Consider the following 12,563-nt stretch of genomic DNA (forward strand, 5'->3'; position numbering starts at 1 on the left):
TTGAGGGAGGCAAGTCTCTTTTTCGGGATGCAGGCAGTGTGCACAGTAAGTTGTGGAGGGTTTGGATTAATCACTCACACTGGCCATTGCCTGCTGGGTTGTATGGGGTGGTGCGAGACTTCTGAATGCCATACAGACTGCAAAGCTTTTGGATGAGGGTGCTCTCAAAGTTACGTCCCCTAAACTTTGAGAACCACCCTACCACCAAAACCTGGGCCACAGTACTGGTATGCTGATCATGGGTGGGGACAGCGAGCGTGTATTTGCTAAAGACATCTGTCATCACTAACACCATTTCTAGCAGGATCCAACAGGGTGTAGTTGATGGCCAGAATCTCATTTAGCCTGGCTGCCAACAAATGTCACATGGGGTTCCCTGCAGTGGGTTGGCTGTCCTTTTCAAACTGACACAGCTCGCATGCCTGGCACCATGTTTCAACCTCTGTGGACATACCTGGCCAATAGCATCTGGATCGTAAAAGAGCTAGAGTCCGTTCCACCACCTGATGGCCATGCTCTTCATGGACCTGAGTTAACACCTCCCTGATTAAAACAGGAGGCAGGAGTAGCTGGAACATCTGCCCAGCAACATCAGGGCGGAAGATCTGCCGATACTCGATCCCATCTCTCTCCACGAACTGGCTCCATTGACGCAGCAGGATGAGCCTAGGTGAGGAAAGTTGCTGCCGCTCTTCATAGCTGGGTCCCTGGTCCCAGTACCTCCGGATTTCCTGGATGACTGGGTCAGCATGTTGAAGGGCACAGGTGTCTGAAGATTATTTCTGAGGCAAAACAGTCACAGTTCAGGGCCTGCTGGAGGGGTTTGGGAAGCGAGGTGCCAGGCAGCATGGTTTCGAAGTCTGATGGGCCAGGTGAGTACTGACGGGACAAAGCAGCTGCATTTCTGTTGCTTCTGCCAGATCGATATTCAGTTTGAAGACAAACGAAGCCAGTTGGGCTGCCCAGCGCTGTTCTGCAGCACCGAGCTTTGCAGAAGATAAGTGACTCAGTGGGTTTTTGTCAATGTAAACAATGCATCGGTGGCCCCACAGATACTCTCAAAATGTCTCACCCATTGCACACTTAAGGGCCCGGAACTCCAATTTCATCGAACTATAGTTTTACACATTACGCTCTGTGGGCCTCAGTCCACGACTAGCATAAACTATGGGTCTCAGTTTGGGTTTGAGTACGAAGGGCAGAGAAAAGTCTGCATAGGCGAGCACTGGGGTATTAGTAAGCTTTGTCCTCAATGCCTCAAAACTTCCTCGGCACTCCTCGTTCCAATCTGCGTGGACCTCCGCTTGGTCCAGGTACTTCCCATCTCAGCTACCAGTCAGTAAAGGGGAGTTGCCAGCTTTGCAAAGCCCTCCACGTAGCTGTGGTAATAGCTTGCAATAGTAATAGTCTTGGGAGGTGGCCATTTTGCCACAGCCTCTATCTTGGATGGATCTGTGGAGACACCATTAGCAGAGATTACGTGGCCCATGTAATGCACCTCTGGCTGGAAAAAGGCGCATTTGGAGAGCTTTGCCTTCAGTCCCTCCTGCTGAAGCAGACCCAGTACCGCTTTGAGTCGCTGTATATGCTACTGTACAGTGGAAGAGAACAAGACAATGTCATCCAAGTAATTAAGCAATGACTGACCCTGTTGATGACCAAAGATTCTCTGCATTAATCTTTGAAAGGTTCTGGGTGCATTACAAAGTCTGAATGGCATACGATTCCATTCGAACAGACCAAATGGAGTACAGAAGGAAGTCTTGGGTCAATCCTTCTCAGCAACTCAGTTTGACAGGGGTCTCATCTACAAGAAGGATGTCATGAGAGATCATATTGGTGCAACCTAAATCGCTGTCATGAGCAGAGAAAACAGATATATAATTCCTCAGGAGGGCCCTCACCTGACCCTGCTCTTCAACTGACAACAACGACAGATCTAAACCCTCCATCTGGTCCTGTACTGTAGGTACAGCAGTCTGAGATGCTACAGTGGCTACTGTGGATGGAACCTCTGTGACTCCTGTAGGCAAGCTCACTACATTCACCTGTTCCAGAGTGCCAACAACTGTACGTGTGTATAACAGAACCTTGATAGAACCAACATTGACAATGGGTATGTATGCTGTACCCCTAACCACCCTCACCAAAGATGGAGAAGCCAGCAGGTAAACCACAGTCCAGGGGTTCGAGCAACACACTAGTAGTACAGTAGAACACCGCTCTGAGCATGTGACTGCTACTATTTTAATTACACCACCTGGAATGCGGTGTGCATGGTTACCTCTGACCTTTACCTTTACCATCAGCTCTGGAGGGATCTGCGTGGTCACTTGGTGGCACTTCTGTAACGCCTGTGTGATGGGTCGAGGAGCCTGAATGACAGAAGACAGATCAAACAGTGGTAAAACATGCTGCAAGAAAAGCTCTGGGTAGCATTTCCGGATCACATTCATTCCCATCACACCAGGGACCTGAAGGGAAACATCACCAGGAGGATCCCTCACTACCAAGATACCGCACTGCAAGATCAACTTGCCACACAACTCAACATTTAGCTCCAGATAACCAAGGAAAGGAATATCCAACCCATTAGCTGGCTTAAGCTGCAACCAGTTACATGATTTAAGGCGCTCCTGACCCCATTGTTCAAAATACTGGCAAAGAAAGCTCTCTGTGACAGTGGAAACCATAGAACCAGTATCAATTAAACATAGCACCTTAACTCACTCTATGTTAACCTCTAAATGGGGACAAGACGAAACCAGTTTTGACACAGCCAATTCACCTTGCACAGCATTTGAGCCTGACCCCACCCAAACTTTTGCTCTGAAGTTTGGGTTAGTTGTTGTGTTTACACATTGTTAGCATGGAATAGCTCAGGTTTGTGCTAGCCTTTTGTTTTTGTCTCAGCAAGGTAACCACGTGTCTGTGTGTGGCCAACGCTCTATGTGTTAAGTATTTTAACCTGTGCGGAAATGCTAACAGTACGTTAAAGATATTTTAAGTTGATTTTATTTATTTATGTTTCAGTTCAGGGCTGATGTGACCACTGAGGGATGCTGTGGCACAGATACTGGTAAACAATATGCATGTGTTTATCTGTATTTGTAAACATATTTTTTGGTTGTGGTATTTATATCTTTGTTTCCTTTTCAATAGCCGATGCACTGGATTGCTCTCTCTGCTCCCGCATCATTAATTACGAGAATTTGTGTACCCTTGCAAAGTAGGCTTATATTTTTTTTTACCTACTTTTAGTGTTTAACTTATGTGCAATATCTTGAACTTTGGGCTGGCAAACTAATGCAAATTTTTTGTTTTCTTTAAAGGACCAGGCCAGCCACTGTTTTCTAGTGTAAATTTACTTTTTTCTGTTTATTTGATTTGTAGGCTTGAGGCAATTCGTGTATATTTTCAACCATACTTGATATTTGGATGCCGATGTCATTTAATGTTCCTGTTTTCTTTTGTATCTACAGCTTGACTCAGCGAAAAGGCCGGTCCGCACTGACACACAGCCTCCTTCTGTGGTGGGACTGCATGGGTGACACTCTAGTGGTGTGTATGTGTATTTGATTGATTGAACGTTGTTTGATTCTCAACTGTTGTAGGATACTTTTTGCAACTTTCTGCACGAACGCAGAACCATTGTCAGAGCTGATTTCTGATGGAATCCCAAATCGCGGGATTACTTCTCTTATCAGAAAACTTGACAACAGTCTCAGCGCTTAAGTCTGTAGATGGTGTAGCTTCAACCCATCTCCTGAATCTGTCGATTATCACAAGCATTTATCTTTTGCCTTAAACTGATTTTATCATAACGACATAGTCCATGACTAGATGTTTAAATCGACCTTCTGGTACTGGAATATGTCCAACAGGTGTTTTCACAGCTTTCTTTACATTATTTTGGGCACATATTTCACATTGGTTTAACACCTCATTCACCATTGCTTGCATATAAGGCCACTAGTAACCTTGTTGTAGAATTTTCTTGTGCTACGGTAGCTAGCCGGCCACCAATAACTTTAGTCGGTGCAAAGCCACATAGTGTAGCGTTAGCTTCTGCTAACCCTCCCCTGGCAGCCAGGGTGCTCCTGGGTGACTGTGAAAAAAAAACATAGTTCTAAATCGAAGCCCATGGTTAACCATCCACCTGTTCACATTTCAAACAAGTTTTAGCCACTCAGTGACACACCTGCTGAGGAAACAGCACTGGTTATTGGCATCTCCATTCTGAGAAACATGAACTTAGCGACACCAGGGACCATAGTAAAATGCCTCCCAGGGACCAGAGTTGGCGACATTGAGTCCTATTTGAAACTGCTGGCTAAGGATAAACGTAAAAATGGTAAGATTGTTATTCAGGTCGGCTGTAATGACACCCGATTATGTCAATCGGTGGTGACTAAAATTAATGTGGAGTCGGTGTGTGCATATGCAAAAACTATGTCGGACTCCGTAATTTTCTCTGGTCCACTGCCCATCTTGACTTGCGATGACATGTATAGCCGCATGTTATCATTCCGTCACTGGCTGGATGGTGCCCTGTAAATAATGTGGGCTTCGTAGATAATTAGCAGTCTTTCTGGGGAAAACCTGTTCTTATTAGGAGAGATGGTATTCATCCTACTTTGGAGGGTGCTGCTCTCATATCTAAGAACCTGGACTCAGTTGTTAGCGGTCTAAAACCATGCCAACCCAGTGTTGGGATCAGGAAGCAGAGTCACAGTTTAATACACCTCTCTGCACTGCCCTTATCGCAGGTGCCCAGGAAGCAGAGTGGCAGTCTTACACACCTCTCCCTGTGGAGCAATTTCCAGCTCAGTATAGTATACAAACGCTGTGTACCCCACGATCATCTAAATTATCCAGATCAAAAATGAACAGAAGAGGCGCTATAAAGAAAAACTTGATACAAATCAACACCAAATCTGCGATAATGCAACAACTCAGAAAATAAAATGTGGACTTTTAAATATCAGATCTCTGTCATCTAAAGCTGTATTAGTAAATGATCTGATATCAGATAAACATATTGATTTAATCTGTCTGACTGAAACCTGGCTGTGTCATGAAGAACATGTTAGCCTAAATGAATCCACTCCTCCCAGTCTTGTTAATACTCATATTCCTCAAGGCAGTGGTCGAGGAGGAGGCGTTGCAGCTATTTATGACTCAGGCCTATTAATCAACCTTAAACCTAAAATAAATTATAATTCATTTGAAAGTCTTGTTCTTTGTCTTTCACATTCAACCCGGAAAACTGTGCAGCCAATTATACTTGTTATAGTGTACCACGGTACTCTGAATATCTATCTGAATTATCAGAGTTTCTGTCAAATTTAGTCCTAAAATCTAATAAGGTAATCATTGTAGGAGATTTTAATATTCACATGGGCATTGATAATAATAGCCTTAGTACTGCGTTTATCTTTCTATTAGATTTGATTGGTTTTAGTCAGTGTGTGCATAAACCTACTCACTGTTTTAATCACACCCTCGACCTTGTTTTGGCTTATGGTGTGGAAATCAATGTATTAATAGTATTTCCACAGAATACTATTTTATCAGACCATTATTTAATAACTTTTGAATACGTATTACAGGACTACTCACTCCTGGGCAAAAGTTTCTACACTAGATGTTTATCTGATAGTGCTGTAACTAAATTAACAATTCCATCCGCATTTACTTTAATCAAGATTCCTGCACTAACGTTAGTTTCTCTGAAATTGATAACCTTGTTGACCGTGTTGCAGGCTCACTGCGAACAACACTTGACTCTGTTGCTCCATTAAAAAAGAAGATAATGAAACAGAGGAAGTTAGCTCCGTGGTATAACTCACAAACCTGTGAACTAAAACAAATATCGCAAAAATTGTAAAGTAAGTGGCGTTCTACTAAATTGGAGGTATCTCGCTTAGTTTGGCATGAAAGTCCTAAAACATATAGGAAGGCCCTCCGTAATGCCAGAGCAGCCTATTAGTCATCTTTAATAGAGAAGAATAAGAACAATCCTAGATTTCTTTTCAGCACTGTAGCCAGGATCCACAGCTCTATTGAGCCATGTATTCCTATAACCCTCAGTAGTAACAACTTCATGACCTTATTTAATGACAAAATTATAACTATTAGAGACAAAATCAACTCGCTTGGCACCAATTTTTCTTCAAACCCAGGAACCTTAGAGAAAACTGTACGACCTGGTATAATCTTGGACTGCTTTTCTACAGTTGACCTTAACAAATTAACCTCTACTATTTCAGCATCAAAGCCCTCTACTTGTCTCCTAGTCTCTATTCCAACTAGGTTACTTAAAGAAGTGTTACCTTAAGTTAGCATTCCTGTATTAGATATGATTAACATGTCTTTATCAGCAGGTTATGTACCACAGTCCTTTAAAGTAGCTGTAATTAAACCTCTTCTTAAAAAGCCCAGTCTTGATCCAGAGGTACTAGCCAACTATAGACCTATATCTAACATTCCTTTTCTCTCTGAGATCCTTGAGAAATTAGTCGCCAATCAGCTAAGTGACTTTTTACATAATAATGAGTTATTTGAGGACTTCCAGTCAGGATTTAGAATGAATCATAGCACTGAGACAGCACTGGTAAAAATTACTAGCTTCAGACAAAGGACTTGTTTCTGTGCTTGTTTTACTAGATCTTAGTGCTGCCTTCGACACTATTGACCATCACATCCTGCTACAGAGACTGGAGCATCTAATTGGCATTAAAGGAACCGCCCTGAGCTGGTTTAAGTCATATTTATCAGATAGATCTCAGTTTGTACATGTTAATGACAAATCCTCCATGCACACTAAAGTTAGTCACGGAGTCCCACAGGGTTCCGGTCTTGGACCGATTCTTTTCACCTTATATATGTGTCCCCTAGGAAATCTAATAAGGAAACACTCCACAAACTTTCATTGTTATGCTGATGATACACAATTATATTTGTCGATCAAACCAGAAGAAACCGATCAGTTAGATAAACTTTAAATGTGCATTATTTTTTATTAAATAAAAAGCTGGATGACCTGCAATTTTCTGATGTTAAACTCAGATAAAACTGAAGTTATTGTACATGGCCCCGAAGGCCTCTGAAACTCAATAGCTAAAGACATTGTTACTCTAGAAGATGTTGTGTTGTCCTCCAGCACCACAGTAAGGAATCTGGGTGTTTATTTTTGATCAGGATATGTCCTTTGACTTTCACATAAAACTAACGACAAGGAGTGCATATTTTCACCTGCGTAATATTGCGAAAATTAGGAACATTGTGTCTCAGAAAGATGCAGAAAAATTAGTCCATGGATTTATTACTCCTAGGCTGGACTACTGCACCTCCTTGTTATCAGGCTGCTCCAATAAGTCTGTTAAGAGTCTCCAGTTGGTCCAAAATGCTGCAGCTCGTGTTCTGACTAAACAAATCGAAGAGAACCTATTTCTCCTGTATTTGCTTCTTTGCACTGGCTACCTGTAAAATCTAGAATAGAATTTAAAATCCTTCTCCTTACCTACAAAGCGCTTATTGGTCAGGCTCCGTCATATCTTAAAGAGCTCATAGAACCGTATTACCCGACTAGATCGTTGAGCTCTGAGAATGCAGGACTACTTGTCGTTCATAGAGTGTCTAAAAGTAGAATGGGAGGCAGAGCCTTCAGCTACCAAGCTCCTCTCCTGTGGAACCAACTCCCAAGTGTTATTCGGAATACAGACACTGTTCCCATATTTAAGAGTAAACTTAAAACTTTTATAAAGCTTACAGCTAGGACTTACGAGCCCTTAGCAATGTTCTGCTTAATTATGCTGCTAAAGACCTAGTCTGCTGGGGGATAATACTTCTCTCCTCTCTGTCTGTATCATTTATGTCTCATCAATGCATGTTACTAATTCAACTTCTTCCCCGGAATTGTTTGTGCTTTGTCGTCTCGCAGGTCTCTTTTGATCGTGGTGGTGCTTGCTGCCGGGGTCCTGCATGAGGCTTCCTGCTACTATTATAATCTATAACCTTAACTGTGCTTGTTTCTACTATTCTGCTGTATTAACTGCCATAACATATAAGTCATATTCACATTACTATAGGTATTATTACAGTTACTGGAAGTGTATCTGTCTCTGTCTTTTTCTCTCTCTTTCCATCTGTCCGTCTTTTCTCTCTTTCTCTCTCCTTTTCTTCCTCCCCAACCGGTCAAGACAGATGTCCGTCCTCCACAGAGCTGGATCTGTCTGAAAGTCCTGCCTGTAATAGGGAAGGTTTTCGTTGCCACCGTACTCTACGGGGGAATTGTTGGGTCTATATGACTTATTTATGATTTACAGAGTGTGGTCTTTACCTTGCTTGTAAAGTGTCCTGAGATAACTTTTGTTATGATTTGGCACTATAAATAAAATAGAATTGAATCGAAATTGAATTGAATCTGTCTCTACAGTACATGGTTTTGGAGCTCTAGCTTTACCCTCCAATTGTGAAGGTGAGATTGCTAGGGTTCCATGTGAGATTTTTCGTCCCTAATACTCTACCTGTGTTTTGTGATACTGAAGCTTTGATTTTGACACTGTGTCCTCCTTCTACCAATCAGTGGAGGATTTTGATGGAGTCTTTGTGACAGCCCTCCATGGTATGCAGAGCAAAAGGTCATCTACGTAACAGTGTGCCACTGAGCTCCAGCCTTTCCAAGTCTTGTATTAGTATCTGGTTAAAAATGTTTGGCGATTCCCGAAATCCTTGCAGGATTCTGGTATAAGTGTACTGCTTTCCCCTGTAAGTGAGTGCAAATAAGTACTGCGAGACTTCATGTTGGGAATGCTGAAAAATGCTGCAGTGTTACATGGACTGTGTGTTTCTATCAGAACTCCTGCTTTTAGCAGATCAGAAATGGTCTTATTCCTTCATCTGCTTCTGGCTTTAGCAGATATTGTCGGCGATTGGGGAGGGTTTCCTCTGGTTTAAGATCCACCTTTACTGGCCTGGCAGACTTTACCAGTCCCACATCAAAATCATTTCTTGGCAATAAGTGATCCGGCACTTGTTTCAACATTTCTTCCAACAGGTTGTTTTCTGTCTCTTCTACCTCTGTGTCCCTGTGACTCAGAACCTTTGCCATCATATTTGATTCCTGTGGTTTGGCCAATATTGATTATCCACATAGAATTTTAATCTTGCAGCTGAAATATCAACAGATTGTCGGTGGCTTCCCATTCTGCTTTTTCTGCAGTTTTCATCATGGGACCCAAATCTCTGGCCTTGGCTTTACTATTTACCAGCAAAGTGATGTGAGGCGCTGATTCTGGAACATTGTTCCAGTTATTGATGAAATAATTGGGATCCACGCTGAGAGCTGCACCTTGTTCACCTACAGTGATGTACTGGGCTAATTCTACTTCTGTTCCTTTGGTTTCTGTTCTCCACTTTCTTTCAAACTCTTCACTTCTAGTCACATCATAAAACATTGTACAGTGATAGTCTAATGCTGGTGTTTTTGCTTTTGGGAGTCGTACTTTCAAATATTTCTCCCATTTCTGGAGTGCTGGTGACACTGGCTTTGTGATGTTCCCCAGCCAATATACTTTAGGTCTTTCTGATTGGCCATTTGACCATCAGGGGTTGTTTTCTACTATATTTTGCACATTTTTTGACAAACACAAAATTGTCATGTTTAATTTACACAATGTATCTCTTCCAATCAAATTGACAGGTGTTTGTTTCGCAACCAGAATTGGGATTTTAATTTCATCGTTTTCTGTGGTTAATTTCACTGGAGCCGTCATTTGAATTAGCTGCTTTTGTCCTGAGAATCCTACTGTCTGCATATAGTATATGTTAATAGCTCAACTAAAAAGTGACATTTAACATTAAAAATAGTAACAAAATAAAAACAATAATTCACTGAAATGAAAACATTTAAGGAAGTTAGGTAAAGTATATTTGAGCAAACAATTGAAATAGTAAAGTTAATTGAAACTACTGTATATTCTAGCCTTTGATCTTACTCAACAGACCTATAGATTTTTAGAAAAACTCAAAACAAGAGACAGACACAAGTAAGAGATTATATTGAGAAATAGCTGACACATCAGTATTCTTAAATATTTGAAAAAAGGGGTCTGTTACCAGCTTAATATACAGAGTGGCAGGTGATCAATGCTAACAAGAATCACACTTCTGTCACACAAATTCCGAAATGTCTCCTTCCAATCTCTCACTTAATACTGATGTTTGTTCGTTGACAAAGTTTACACGCCCCATGGTTTCATATATACACTTGTATTACTGGCCATCATCCCAGGCTCTCCTAGTGTCTTTGTGTGTCCAGAACGTCATCAAACATGCCCATATACATATAGTCCTTTTATTCACTTGGCAGGTTGTGATCTTGTCTGCCTCATGCAGGTGAAACACCTCCAACCTTAATTTCTTCATCATATAATCATTCTTGATCATTTCATCACTTTATGGAGGAGAAAAGTCCTGCATAGTCCCCATTGGCCTCTGTTTTGACATAACATAGATGATAAGTGCGCTAGGGGCGAGCAGCGGCTGCATTGATTTCTTAACATTCACCGTGTGATAAAATAGCATGTGATAAAAATGAACTAGTGATAAAACATTTGTAAGTATGGTGAACTAACCCAAGTTGACTCTTATTACATGTTAAGTGATCAAATCCATACAGTTGGGATGCAGTCTTTGATTGAATCCCAAATACTCATCATAATGTCTTACTCAAACACATTCCACATATCCCCACACACAAGATATTCAGTTCACACTATATGATTGAAGTAAAAATATTATTAAAAAATATACAGTATAGGTGAGTATCTGAAAAAAGGCATCTCATGATTACAAATCAATTACCTGTCATTATAGTTATAGGTGATACATTGTTATTATGAGAGCTGTCTGAACATGAATCCTAAACAAACGTGAATAATGAAAAAACCCCTCTTCTCTTTCCTGATTGAAACCATCAATCTCAACTGTACAGATCATCCGCTGTGATCTGGCGCTTATAACCATCTGATTTAAAGGGAGAAGGTACAATATTCAACGCTTCCAAGGTTGGAATCCAAAAAGAATGTTAACAGTTCAAAATAAAAAAATGAATGTTCAAAAGTTCAAAATTCAAAGATGACCGTTCATGGTTCGAAAGTTTTAAAATCCACGAATAACAGCTCAAAGCCCGAAAGTGGGAGGGATCGAACGTTTAAATCCAAAGTTCAAAGCTCAGTGAGGAACTCACAATGGCAGGAAACTCTAAAAGTTCACGATTCTGCAATGGTTACAAAGTTCAGTTCTGACTCAGATGTCAAGATCTGGTTCTGTCAGTGCCCTCCTCTCCTTTGTCTTGTGTGTGTTTGTCTCCCTCTGTCTGCGTTTCCCTGCATGTGCTTCTCCCTGCCTGTCAGTAGGTCCGGTAGGCGTGCCCCCAAAGCTGCAGCCTGTTAGCTAATTACACCAACACCTTAAAAGCCTGAAGCTGGCAGGTCTGCAGCGCCGGACCGTCGTCAACCCAACCTTGGTAAAACTATTCCCCCCGGACTGGCATCCCCTTTCTCGTAGTGATTTTCACGCTCCCCGTTGTAAGCATACTAATCGTGTTTTGTGTTCTGTTTTCTCTCCGTAGTTTCTCGTGTTCCCGTTTTCCCGTCCGTCTCCCGATCTCCCGACGTCTCCCCGTTCTTGTATTTCTGTGTTTGTTTAGTTAGTCTGTTGTTTGATTATCTGTAGTTTGTTTCCGTTTGTATTATTAAACGTTTAATTTGTAACTTTCTTTTTGTCCGTGTCTGCATTGAGTCCACCTTTGTGTTATCCCCGTACCGTTCATGACAGAACGGTCCGGCCATAACATGGACTCCGCGGACATGGAAACCGAACCCCCGGGTTTTTCTGTGCGTCACACGGTTTCCTCTCAGGGTTTACTCCTCGGTAAACATTCTCAGACGCTGCATGGAATTCTGGAGACTCTCAGTCAGTTGACTGCCTGCGTCTCTCGGCTGGACTTGAGCCAGGTGAGACCTGTCCTTGCTGCTCCCGTGAATGCTGAGTCACCCGCTACTACCGTGAGTACTCTCCTCCCTCGTGAGCCCTATCTACCGGCACCAGAGCGTTACTGTGGAACGCTGGGTGAGTGTGGAATTTTCCTTTTCCAGTTCTCTCTGGTGTTCGGTCAGCAGCCCCGCACATATGCTAACGACTGCACCAAGATAGCATATGTGTTGGGGTTGTTGTCCGGTAGGGCTCGAGCCTGGGGAGCTGCGTTTTGGAACAATCCCCTGACTCGCCAGGCTTCGTTCCAACAGTTCTCCAGTGAAATCCTGTCTGTGTTCGATCATCCCGTCACTAATAGCGATTCCAGTAACCGGTTGCTGGATTTACGTTAGCGGCAGAATTGGGGTGGGATGATCGGGCACTTCAGTGTATGTTTGTTAAGGGTCTTAATGAGGAGGTTAAAGACAGTTTAGTGGGTAGATCTGAAACTGCTAACCTTCAGGAGCTCATTAACCTCGCCATTAAGATTTATAACCGTTTGCGTGAGAGACGCTGCGACA

Source organism: Echiichthys vipera (assembly GCF_963691815.1).
Source record: "Echiichthys vipera genome assembly, chromosome: 23".
Classification (NCBI taxonomy): domain Eukaryota; kingdom Metazoa; phylum Chordata; class Actinopteri; order Perciformes; family Trachinidae; genus Echiichthys; species Echiichthys vipera.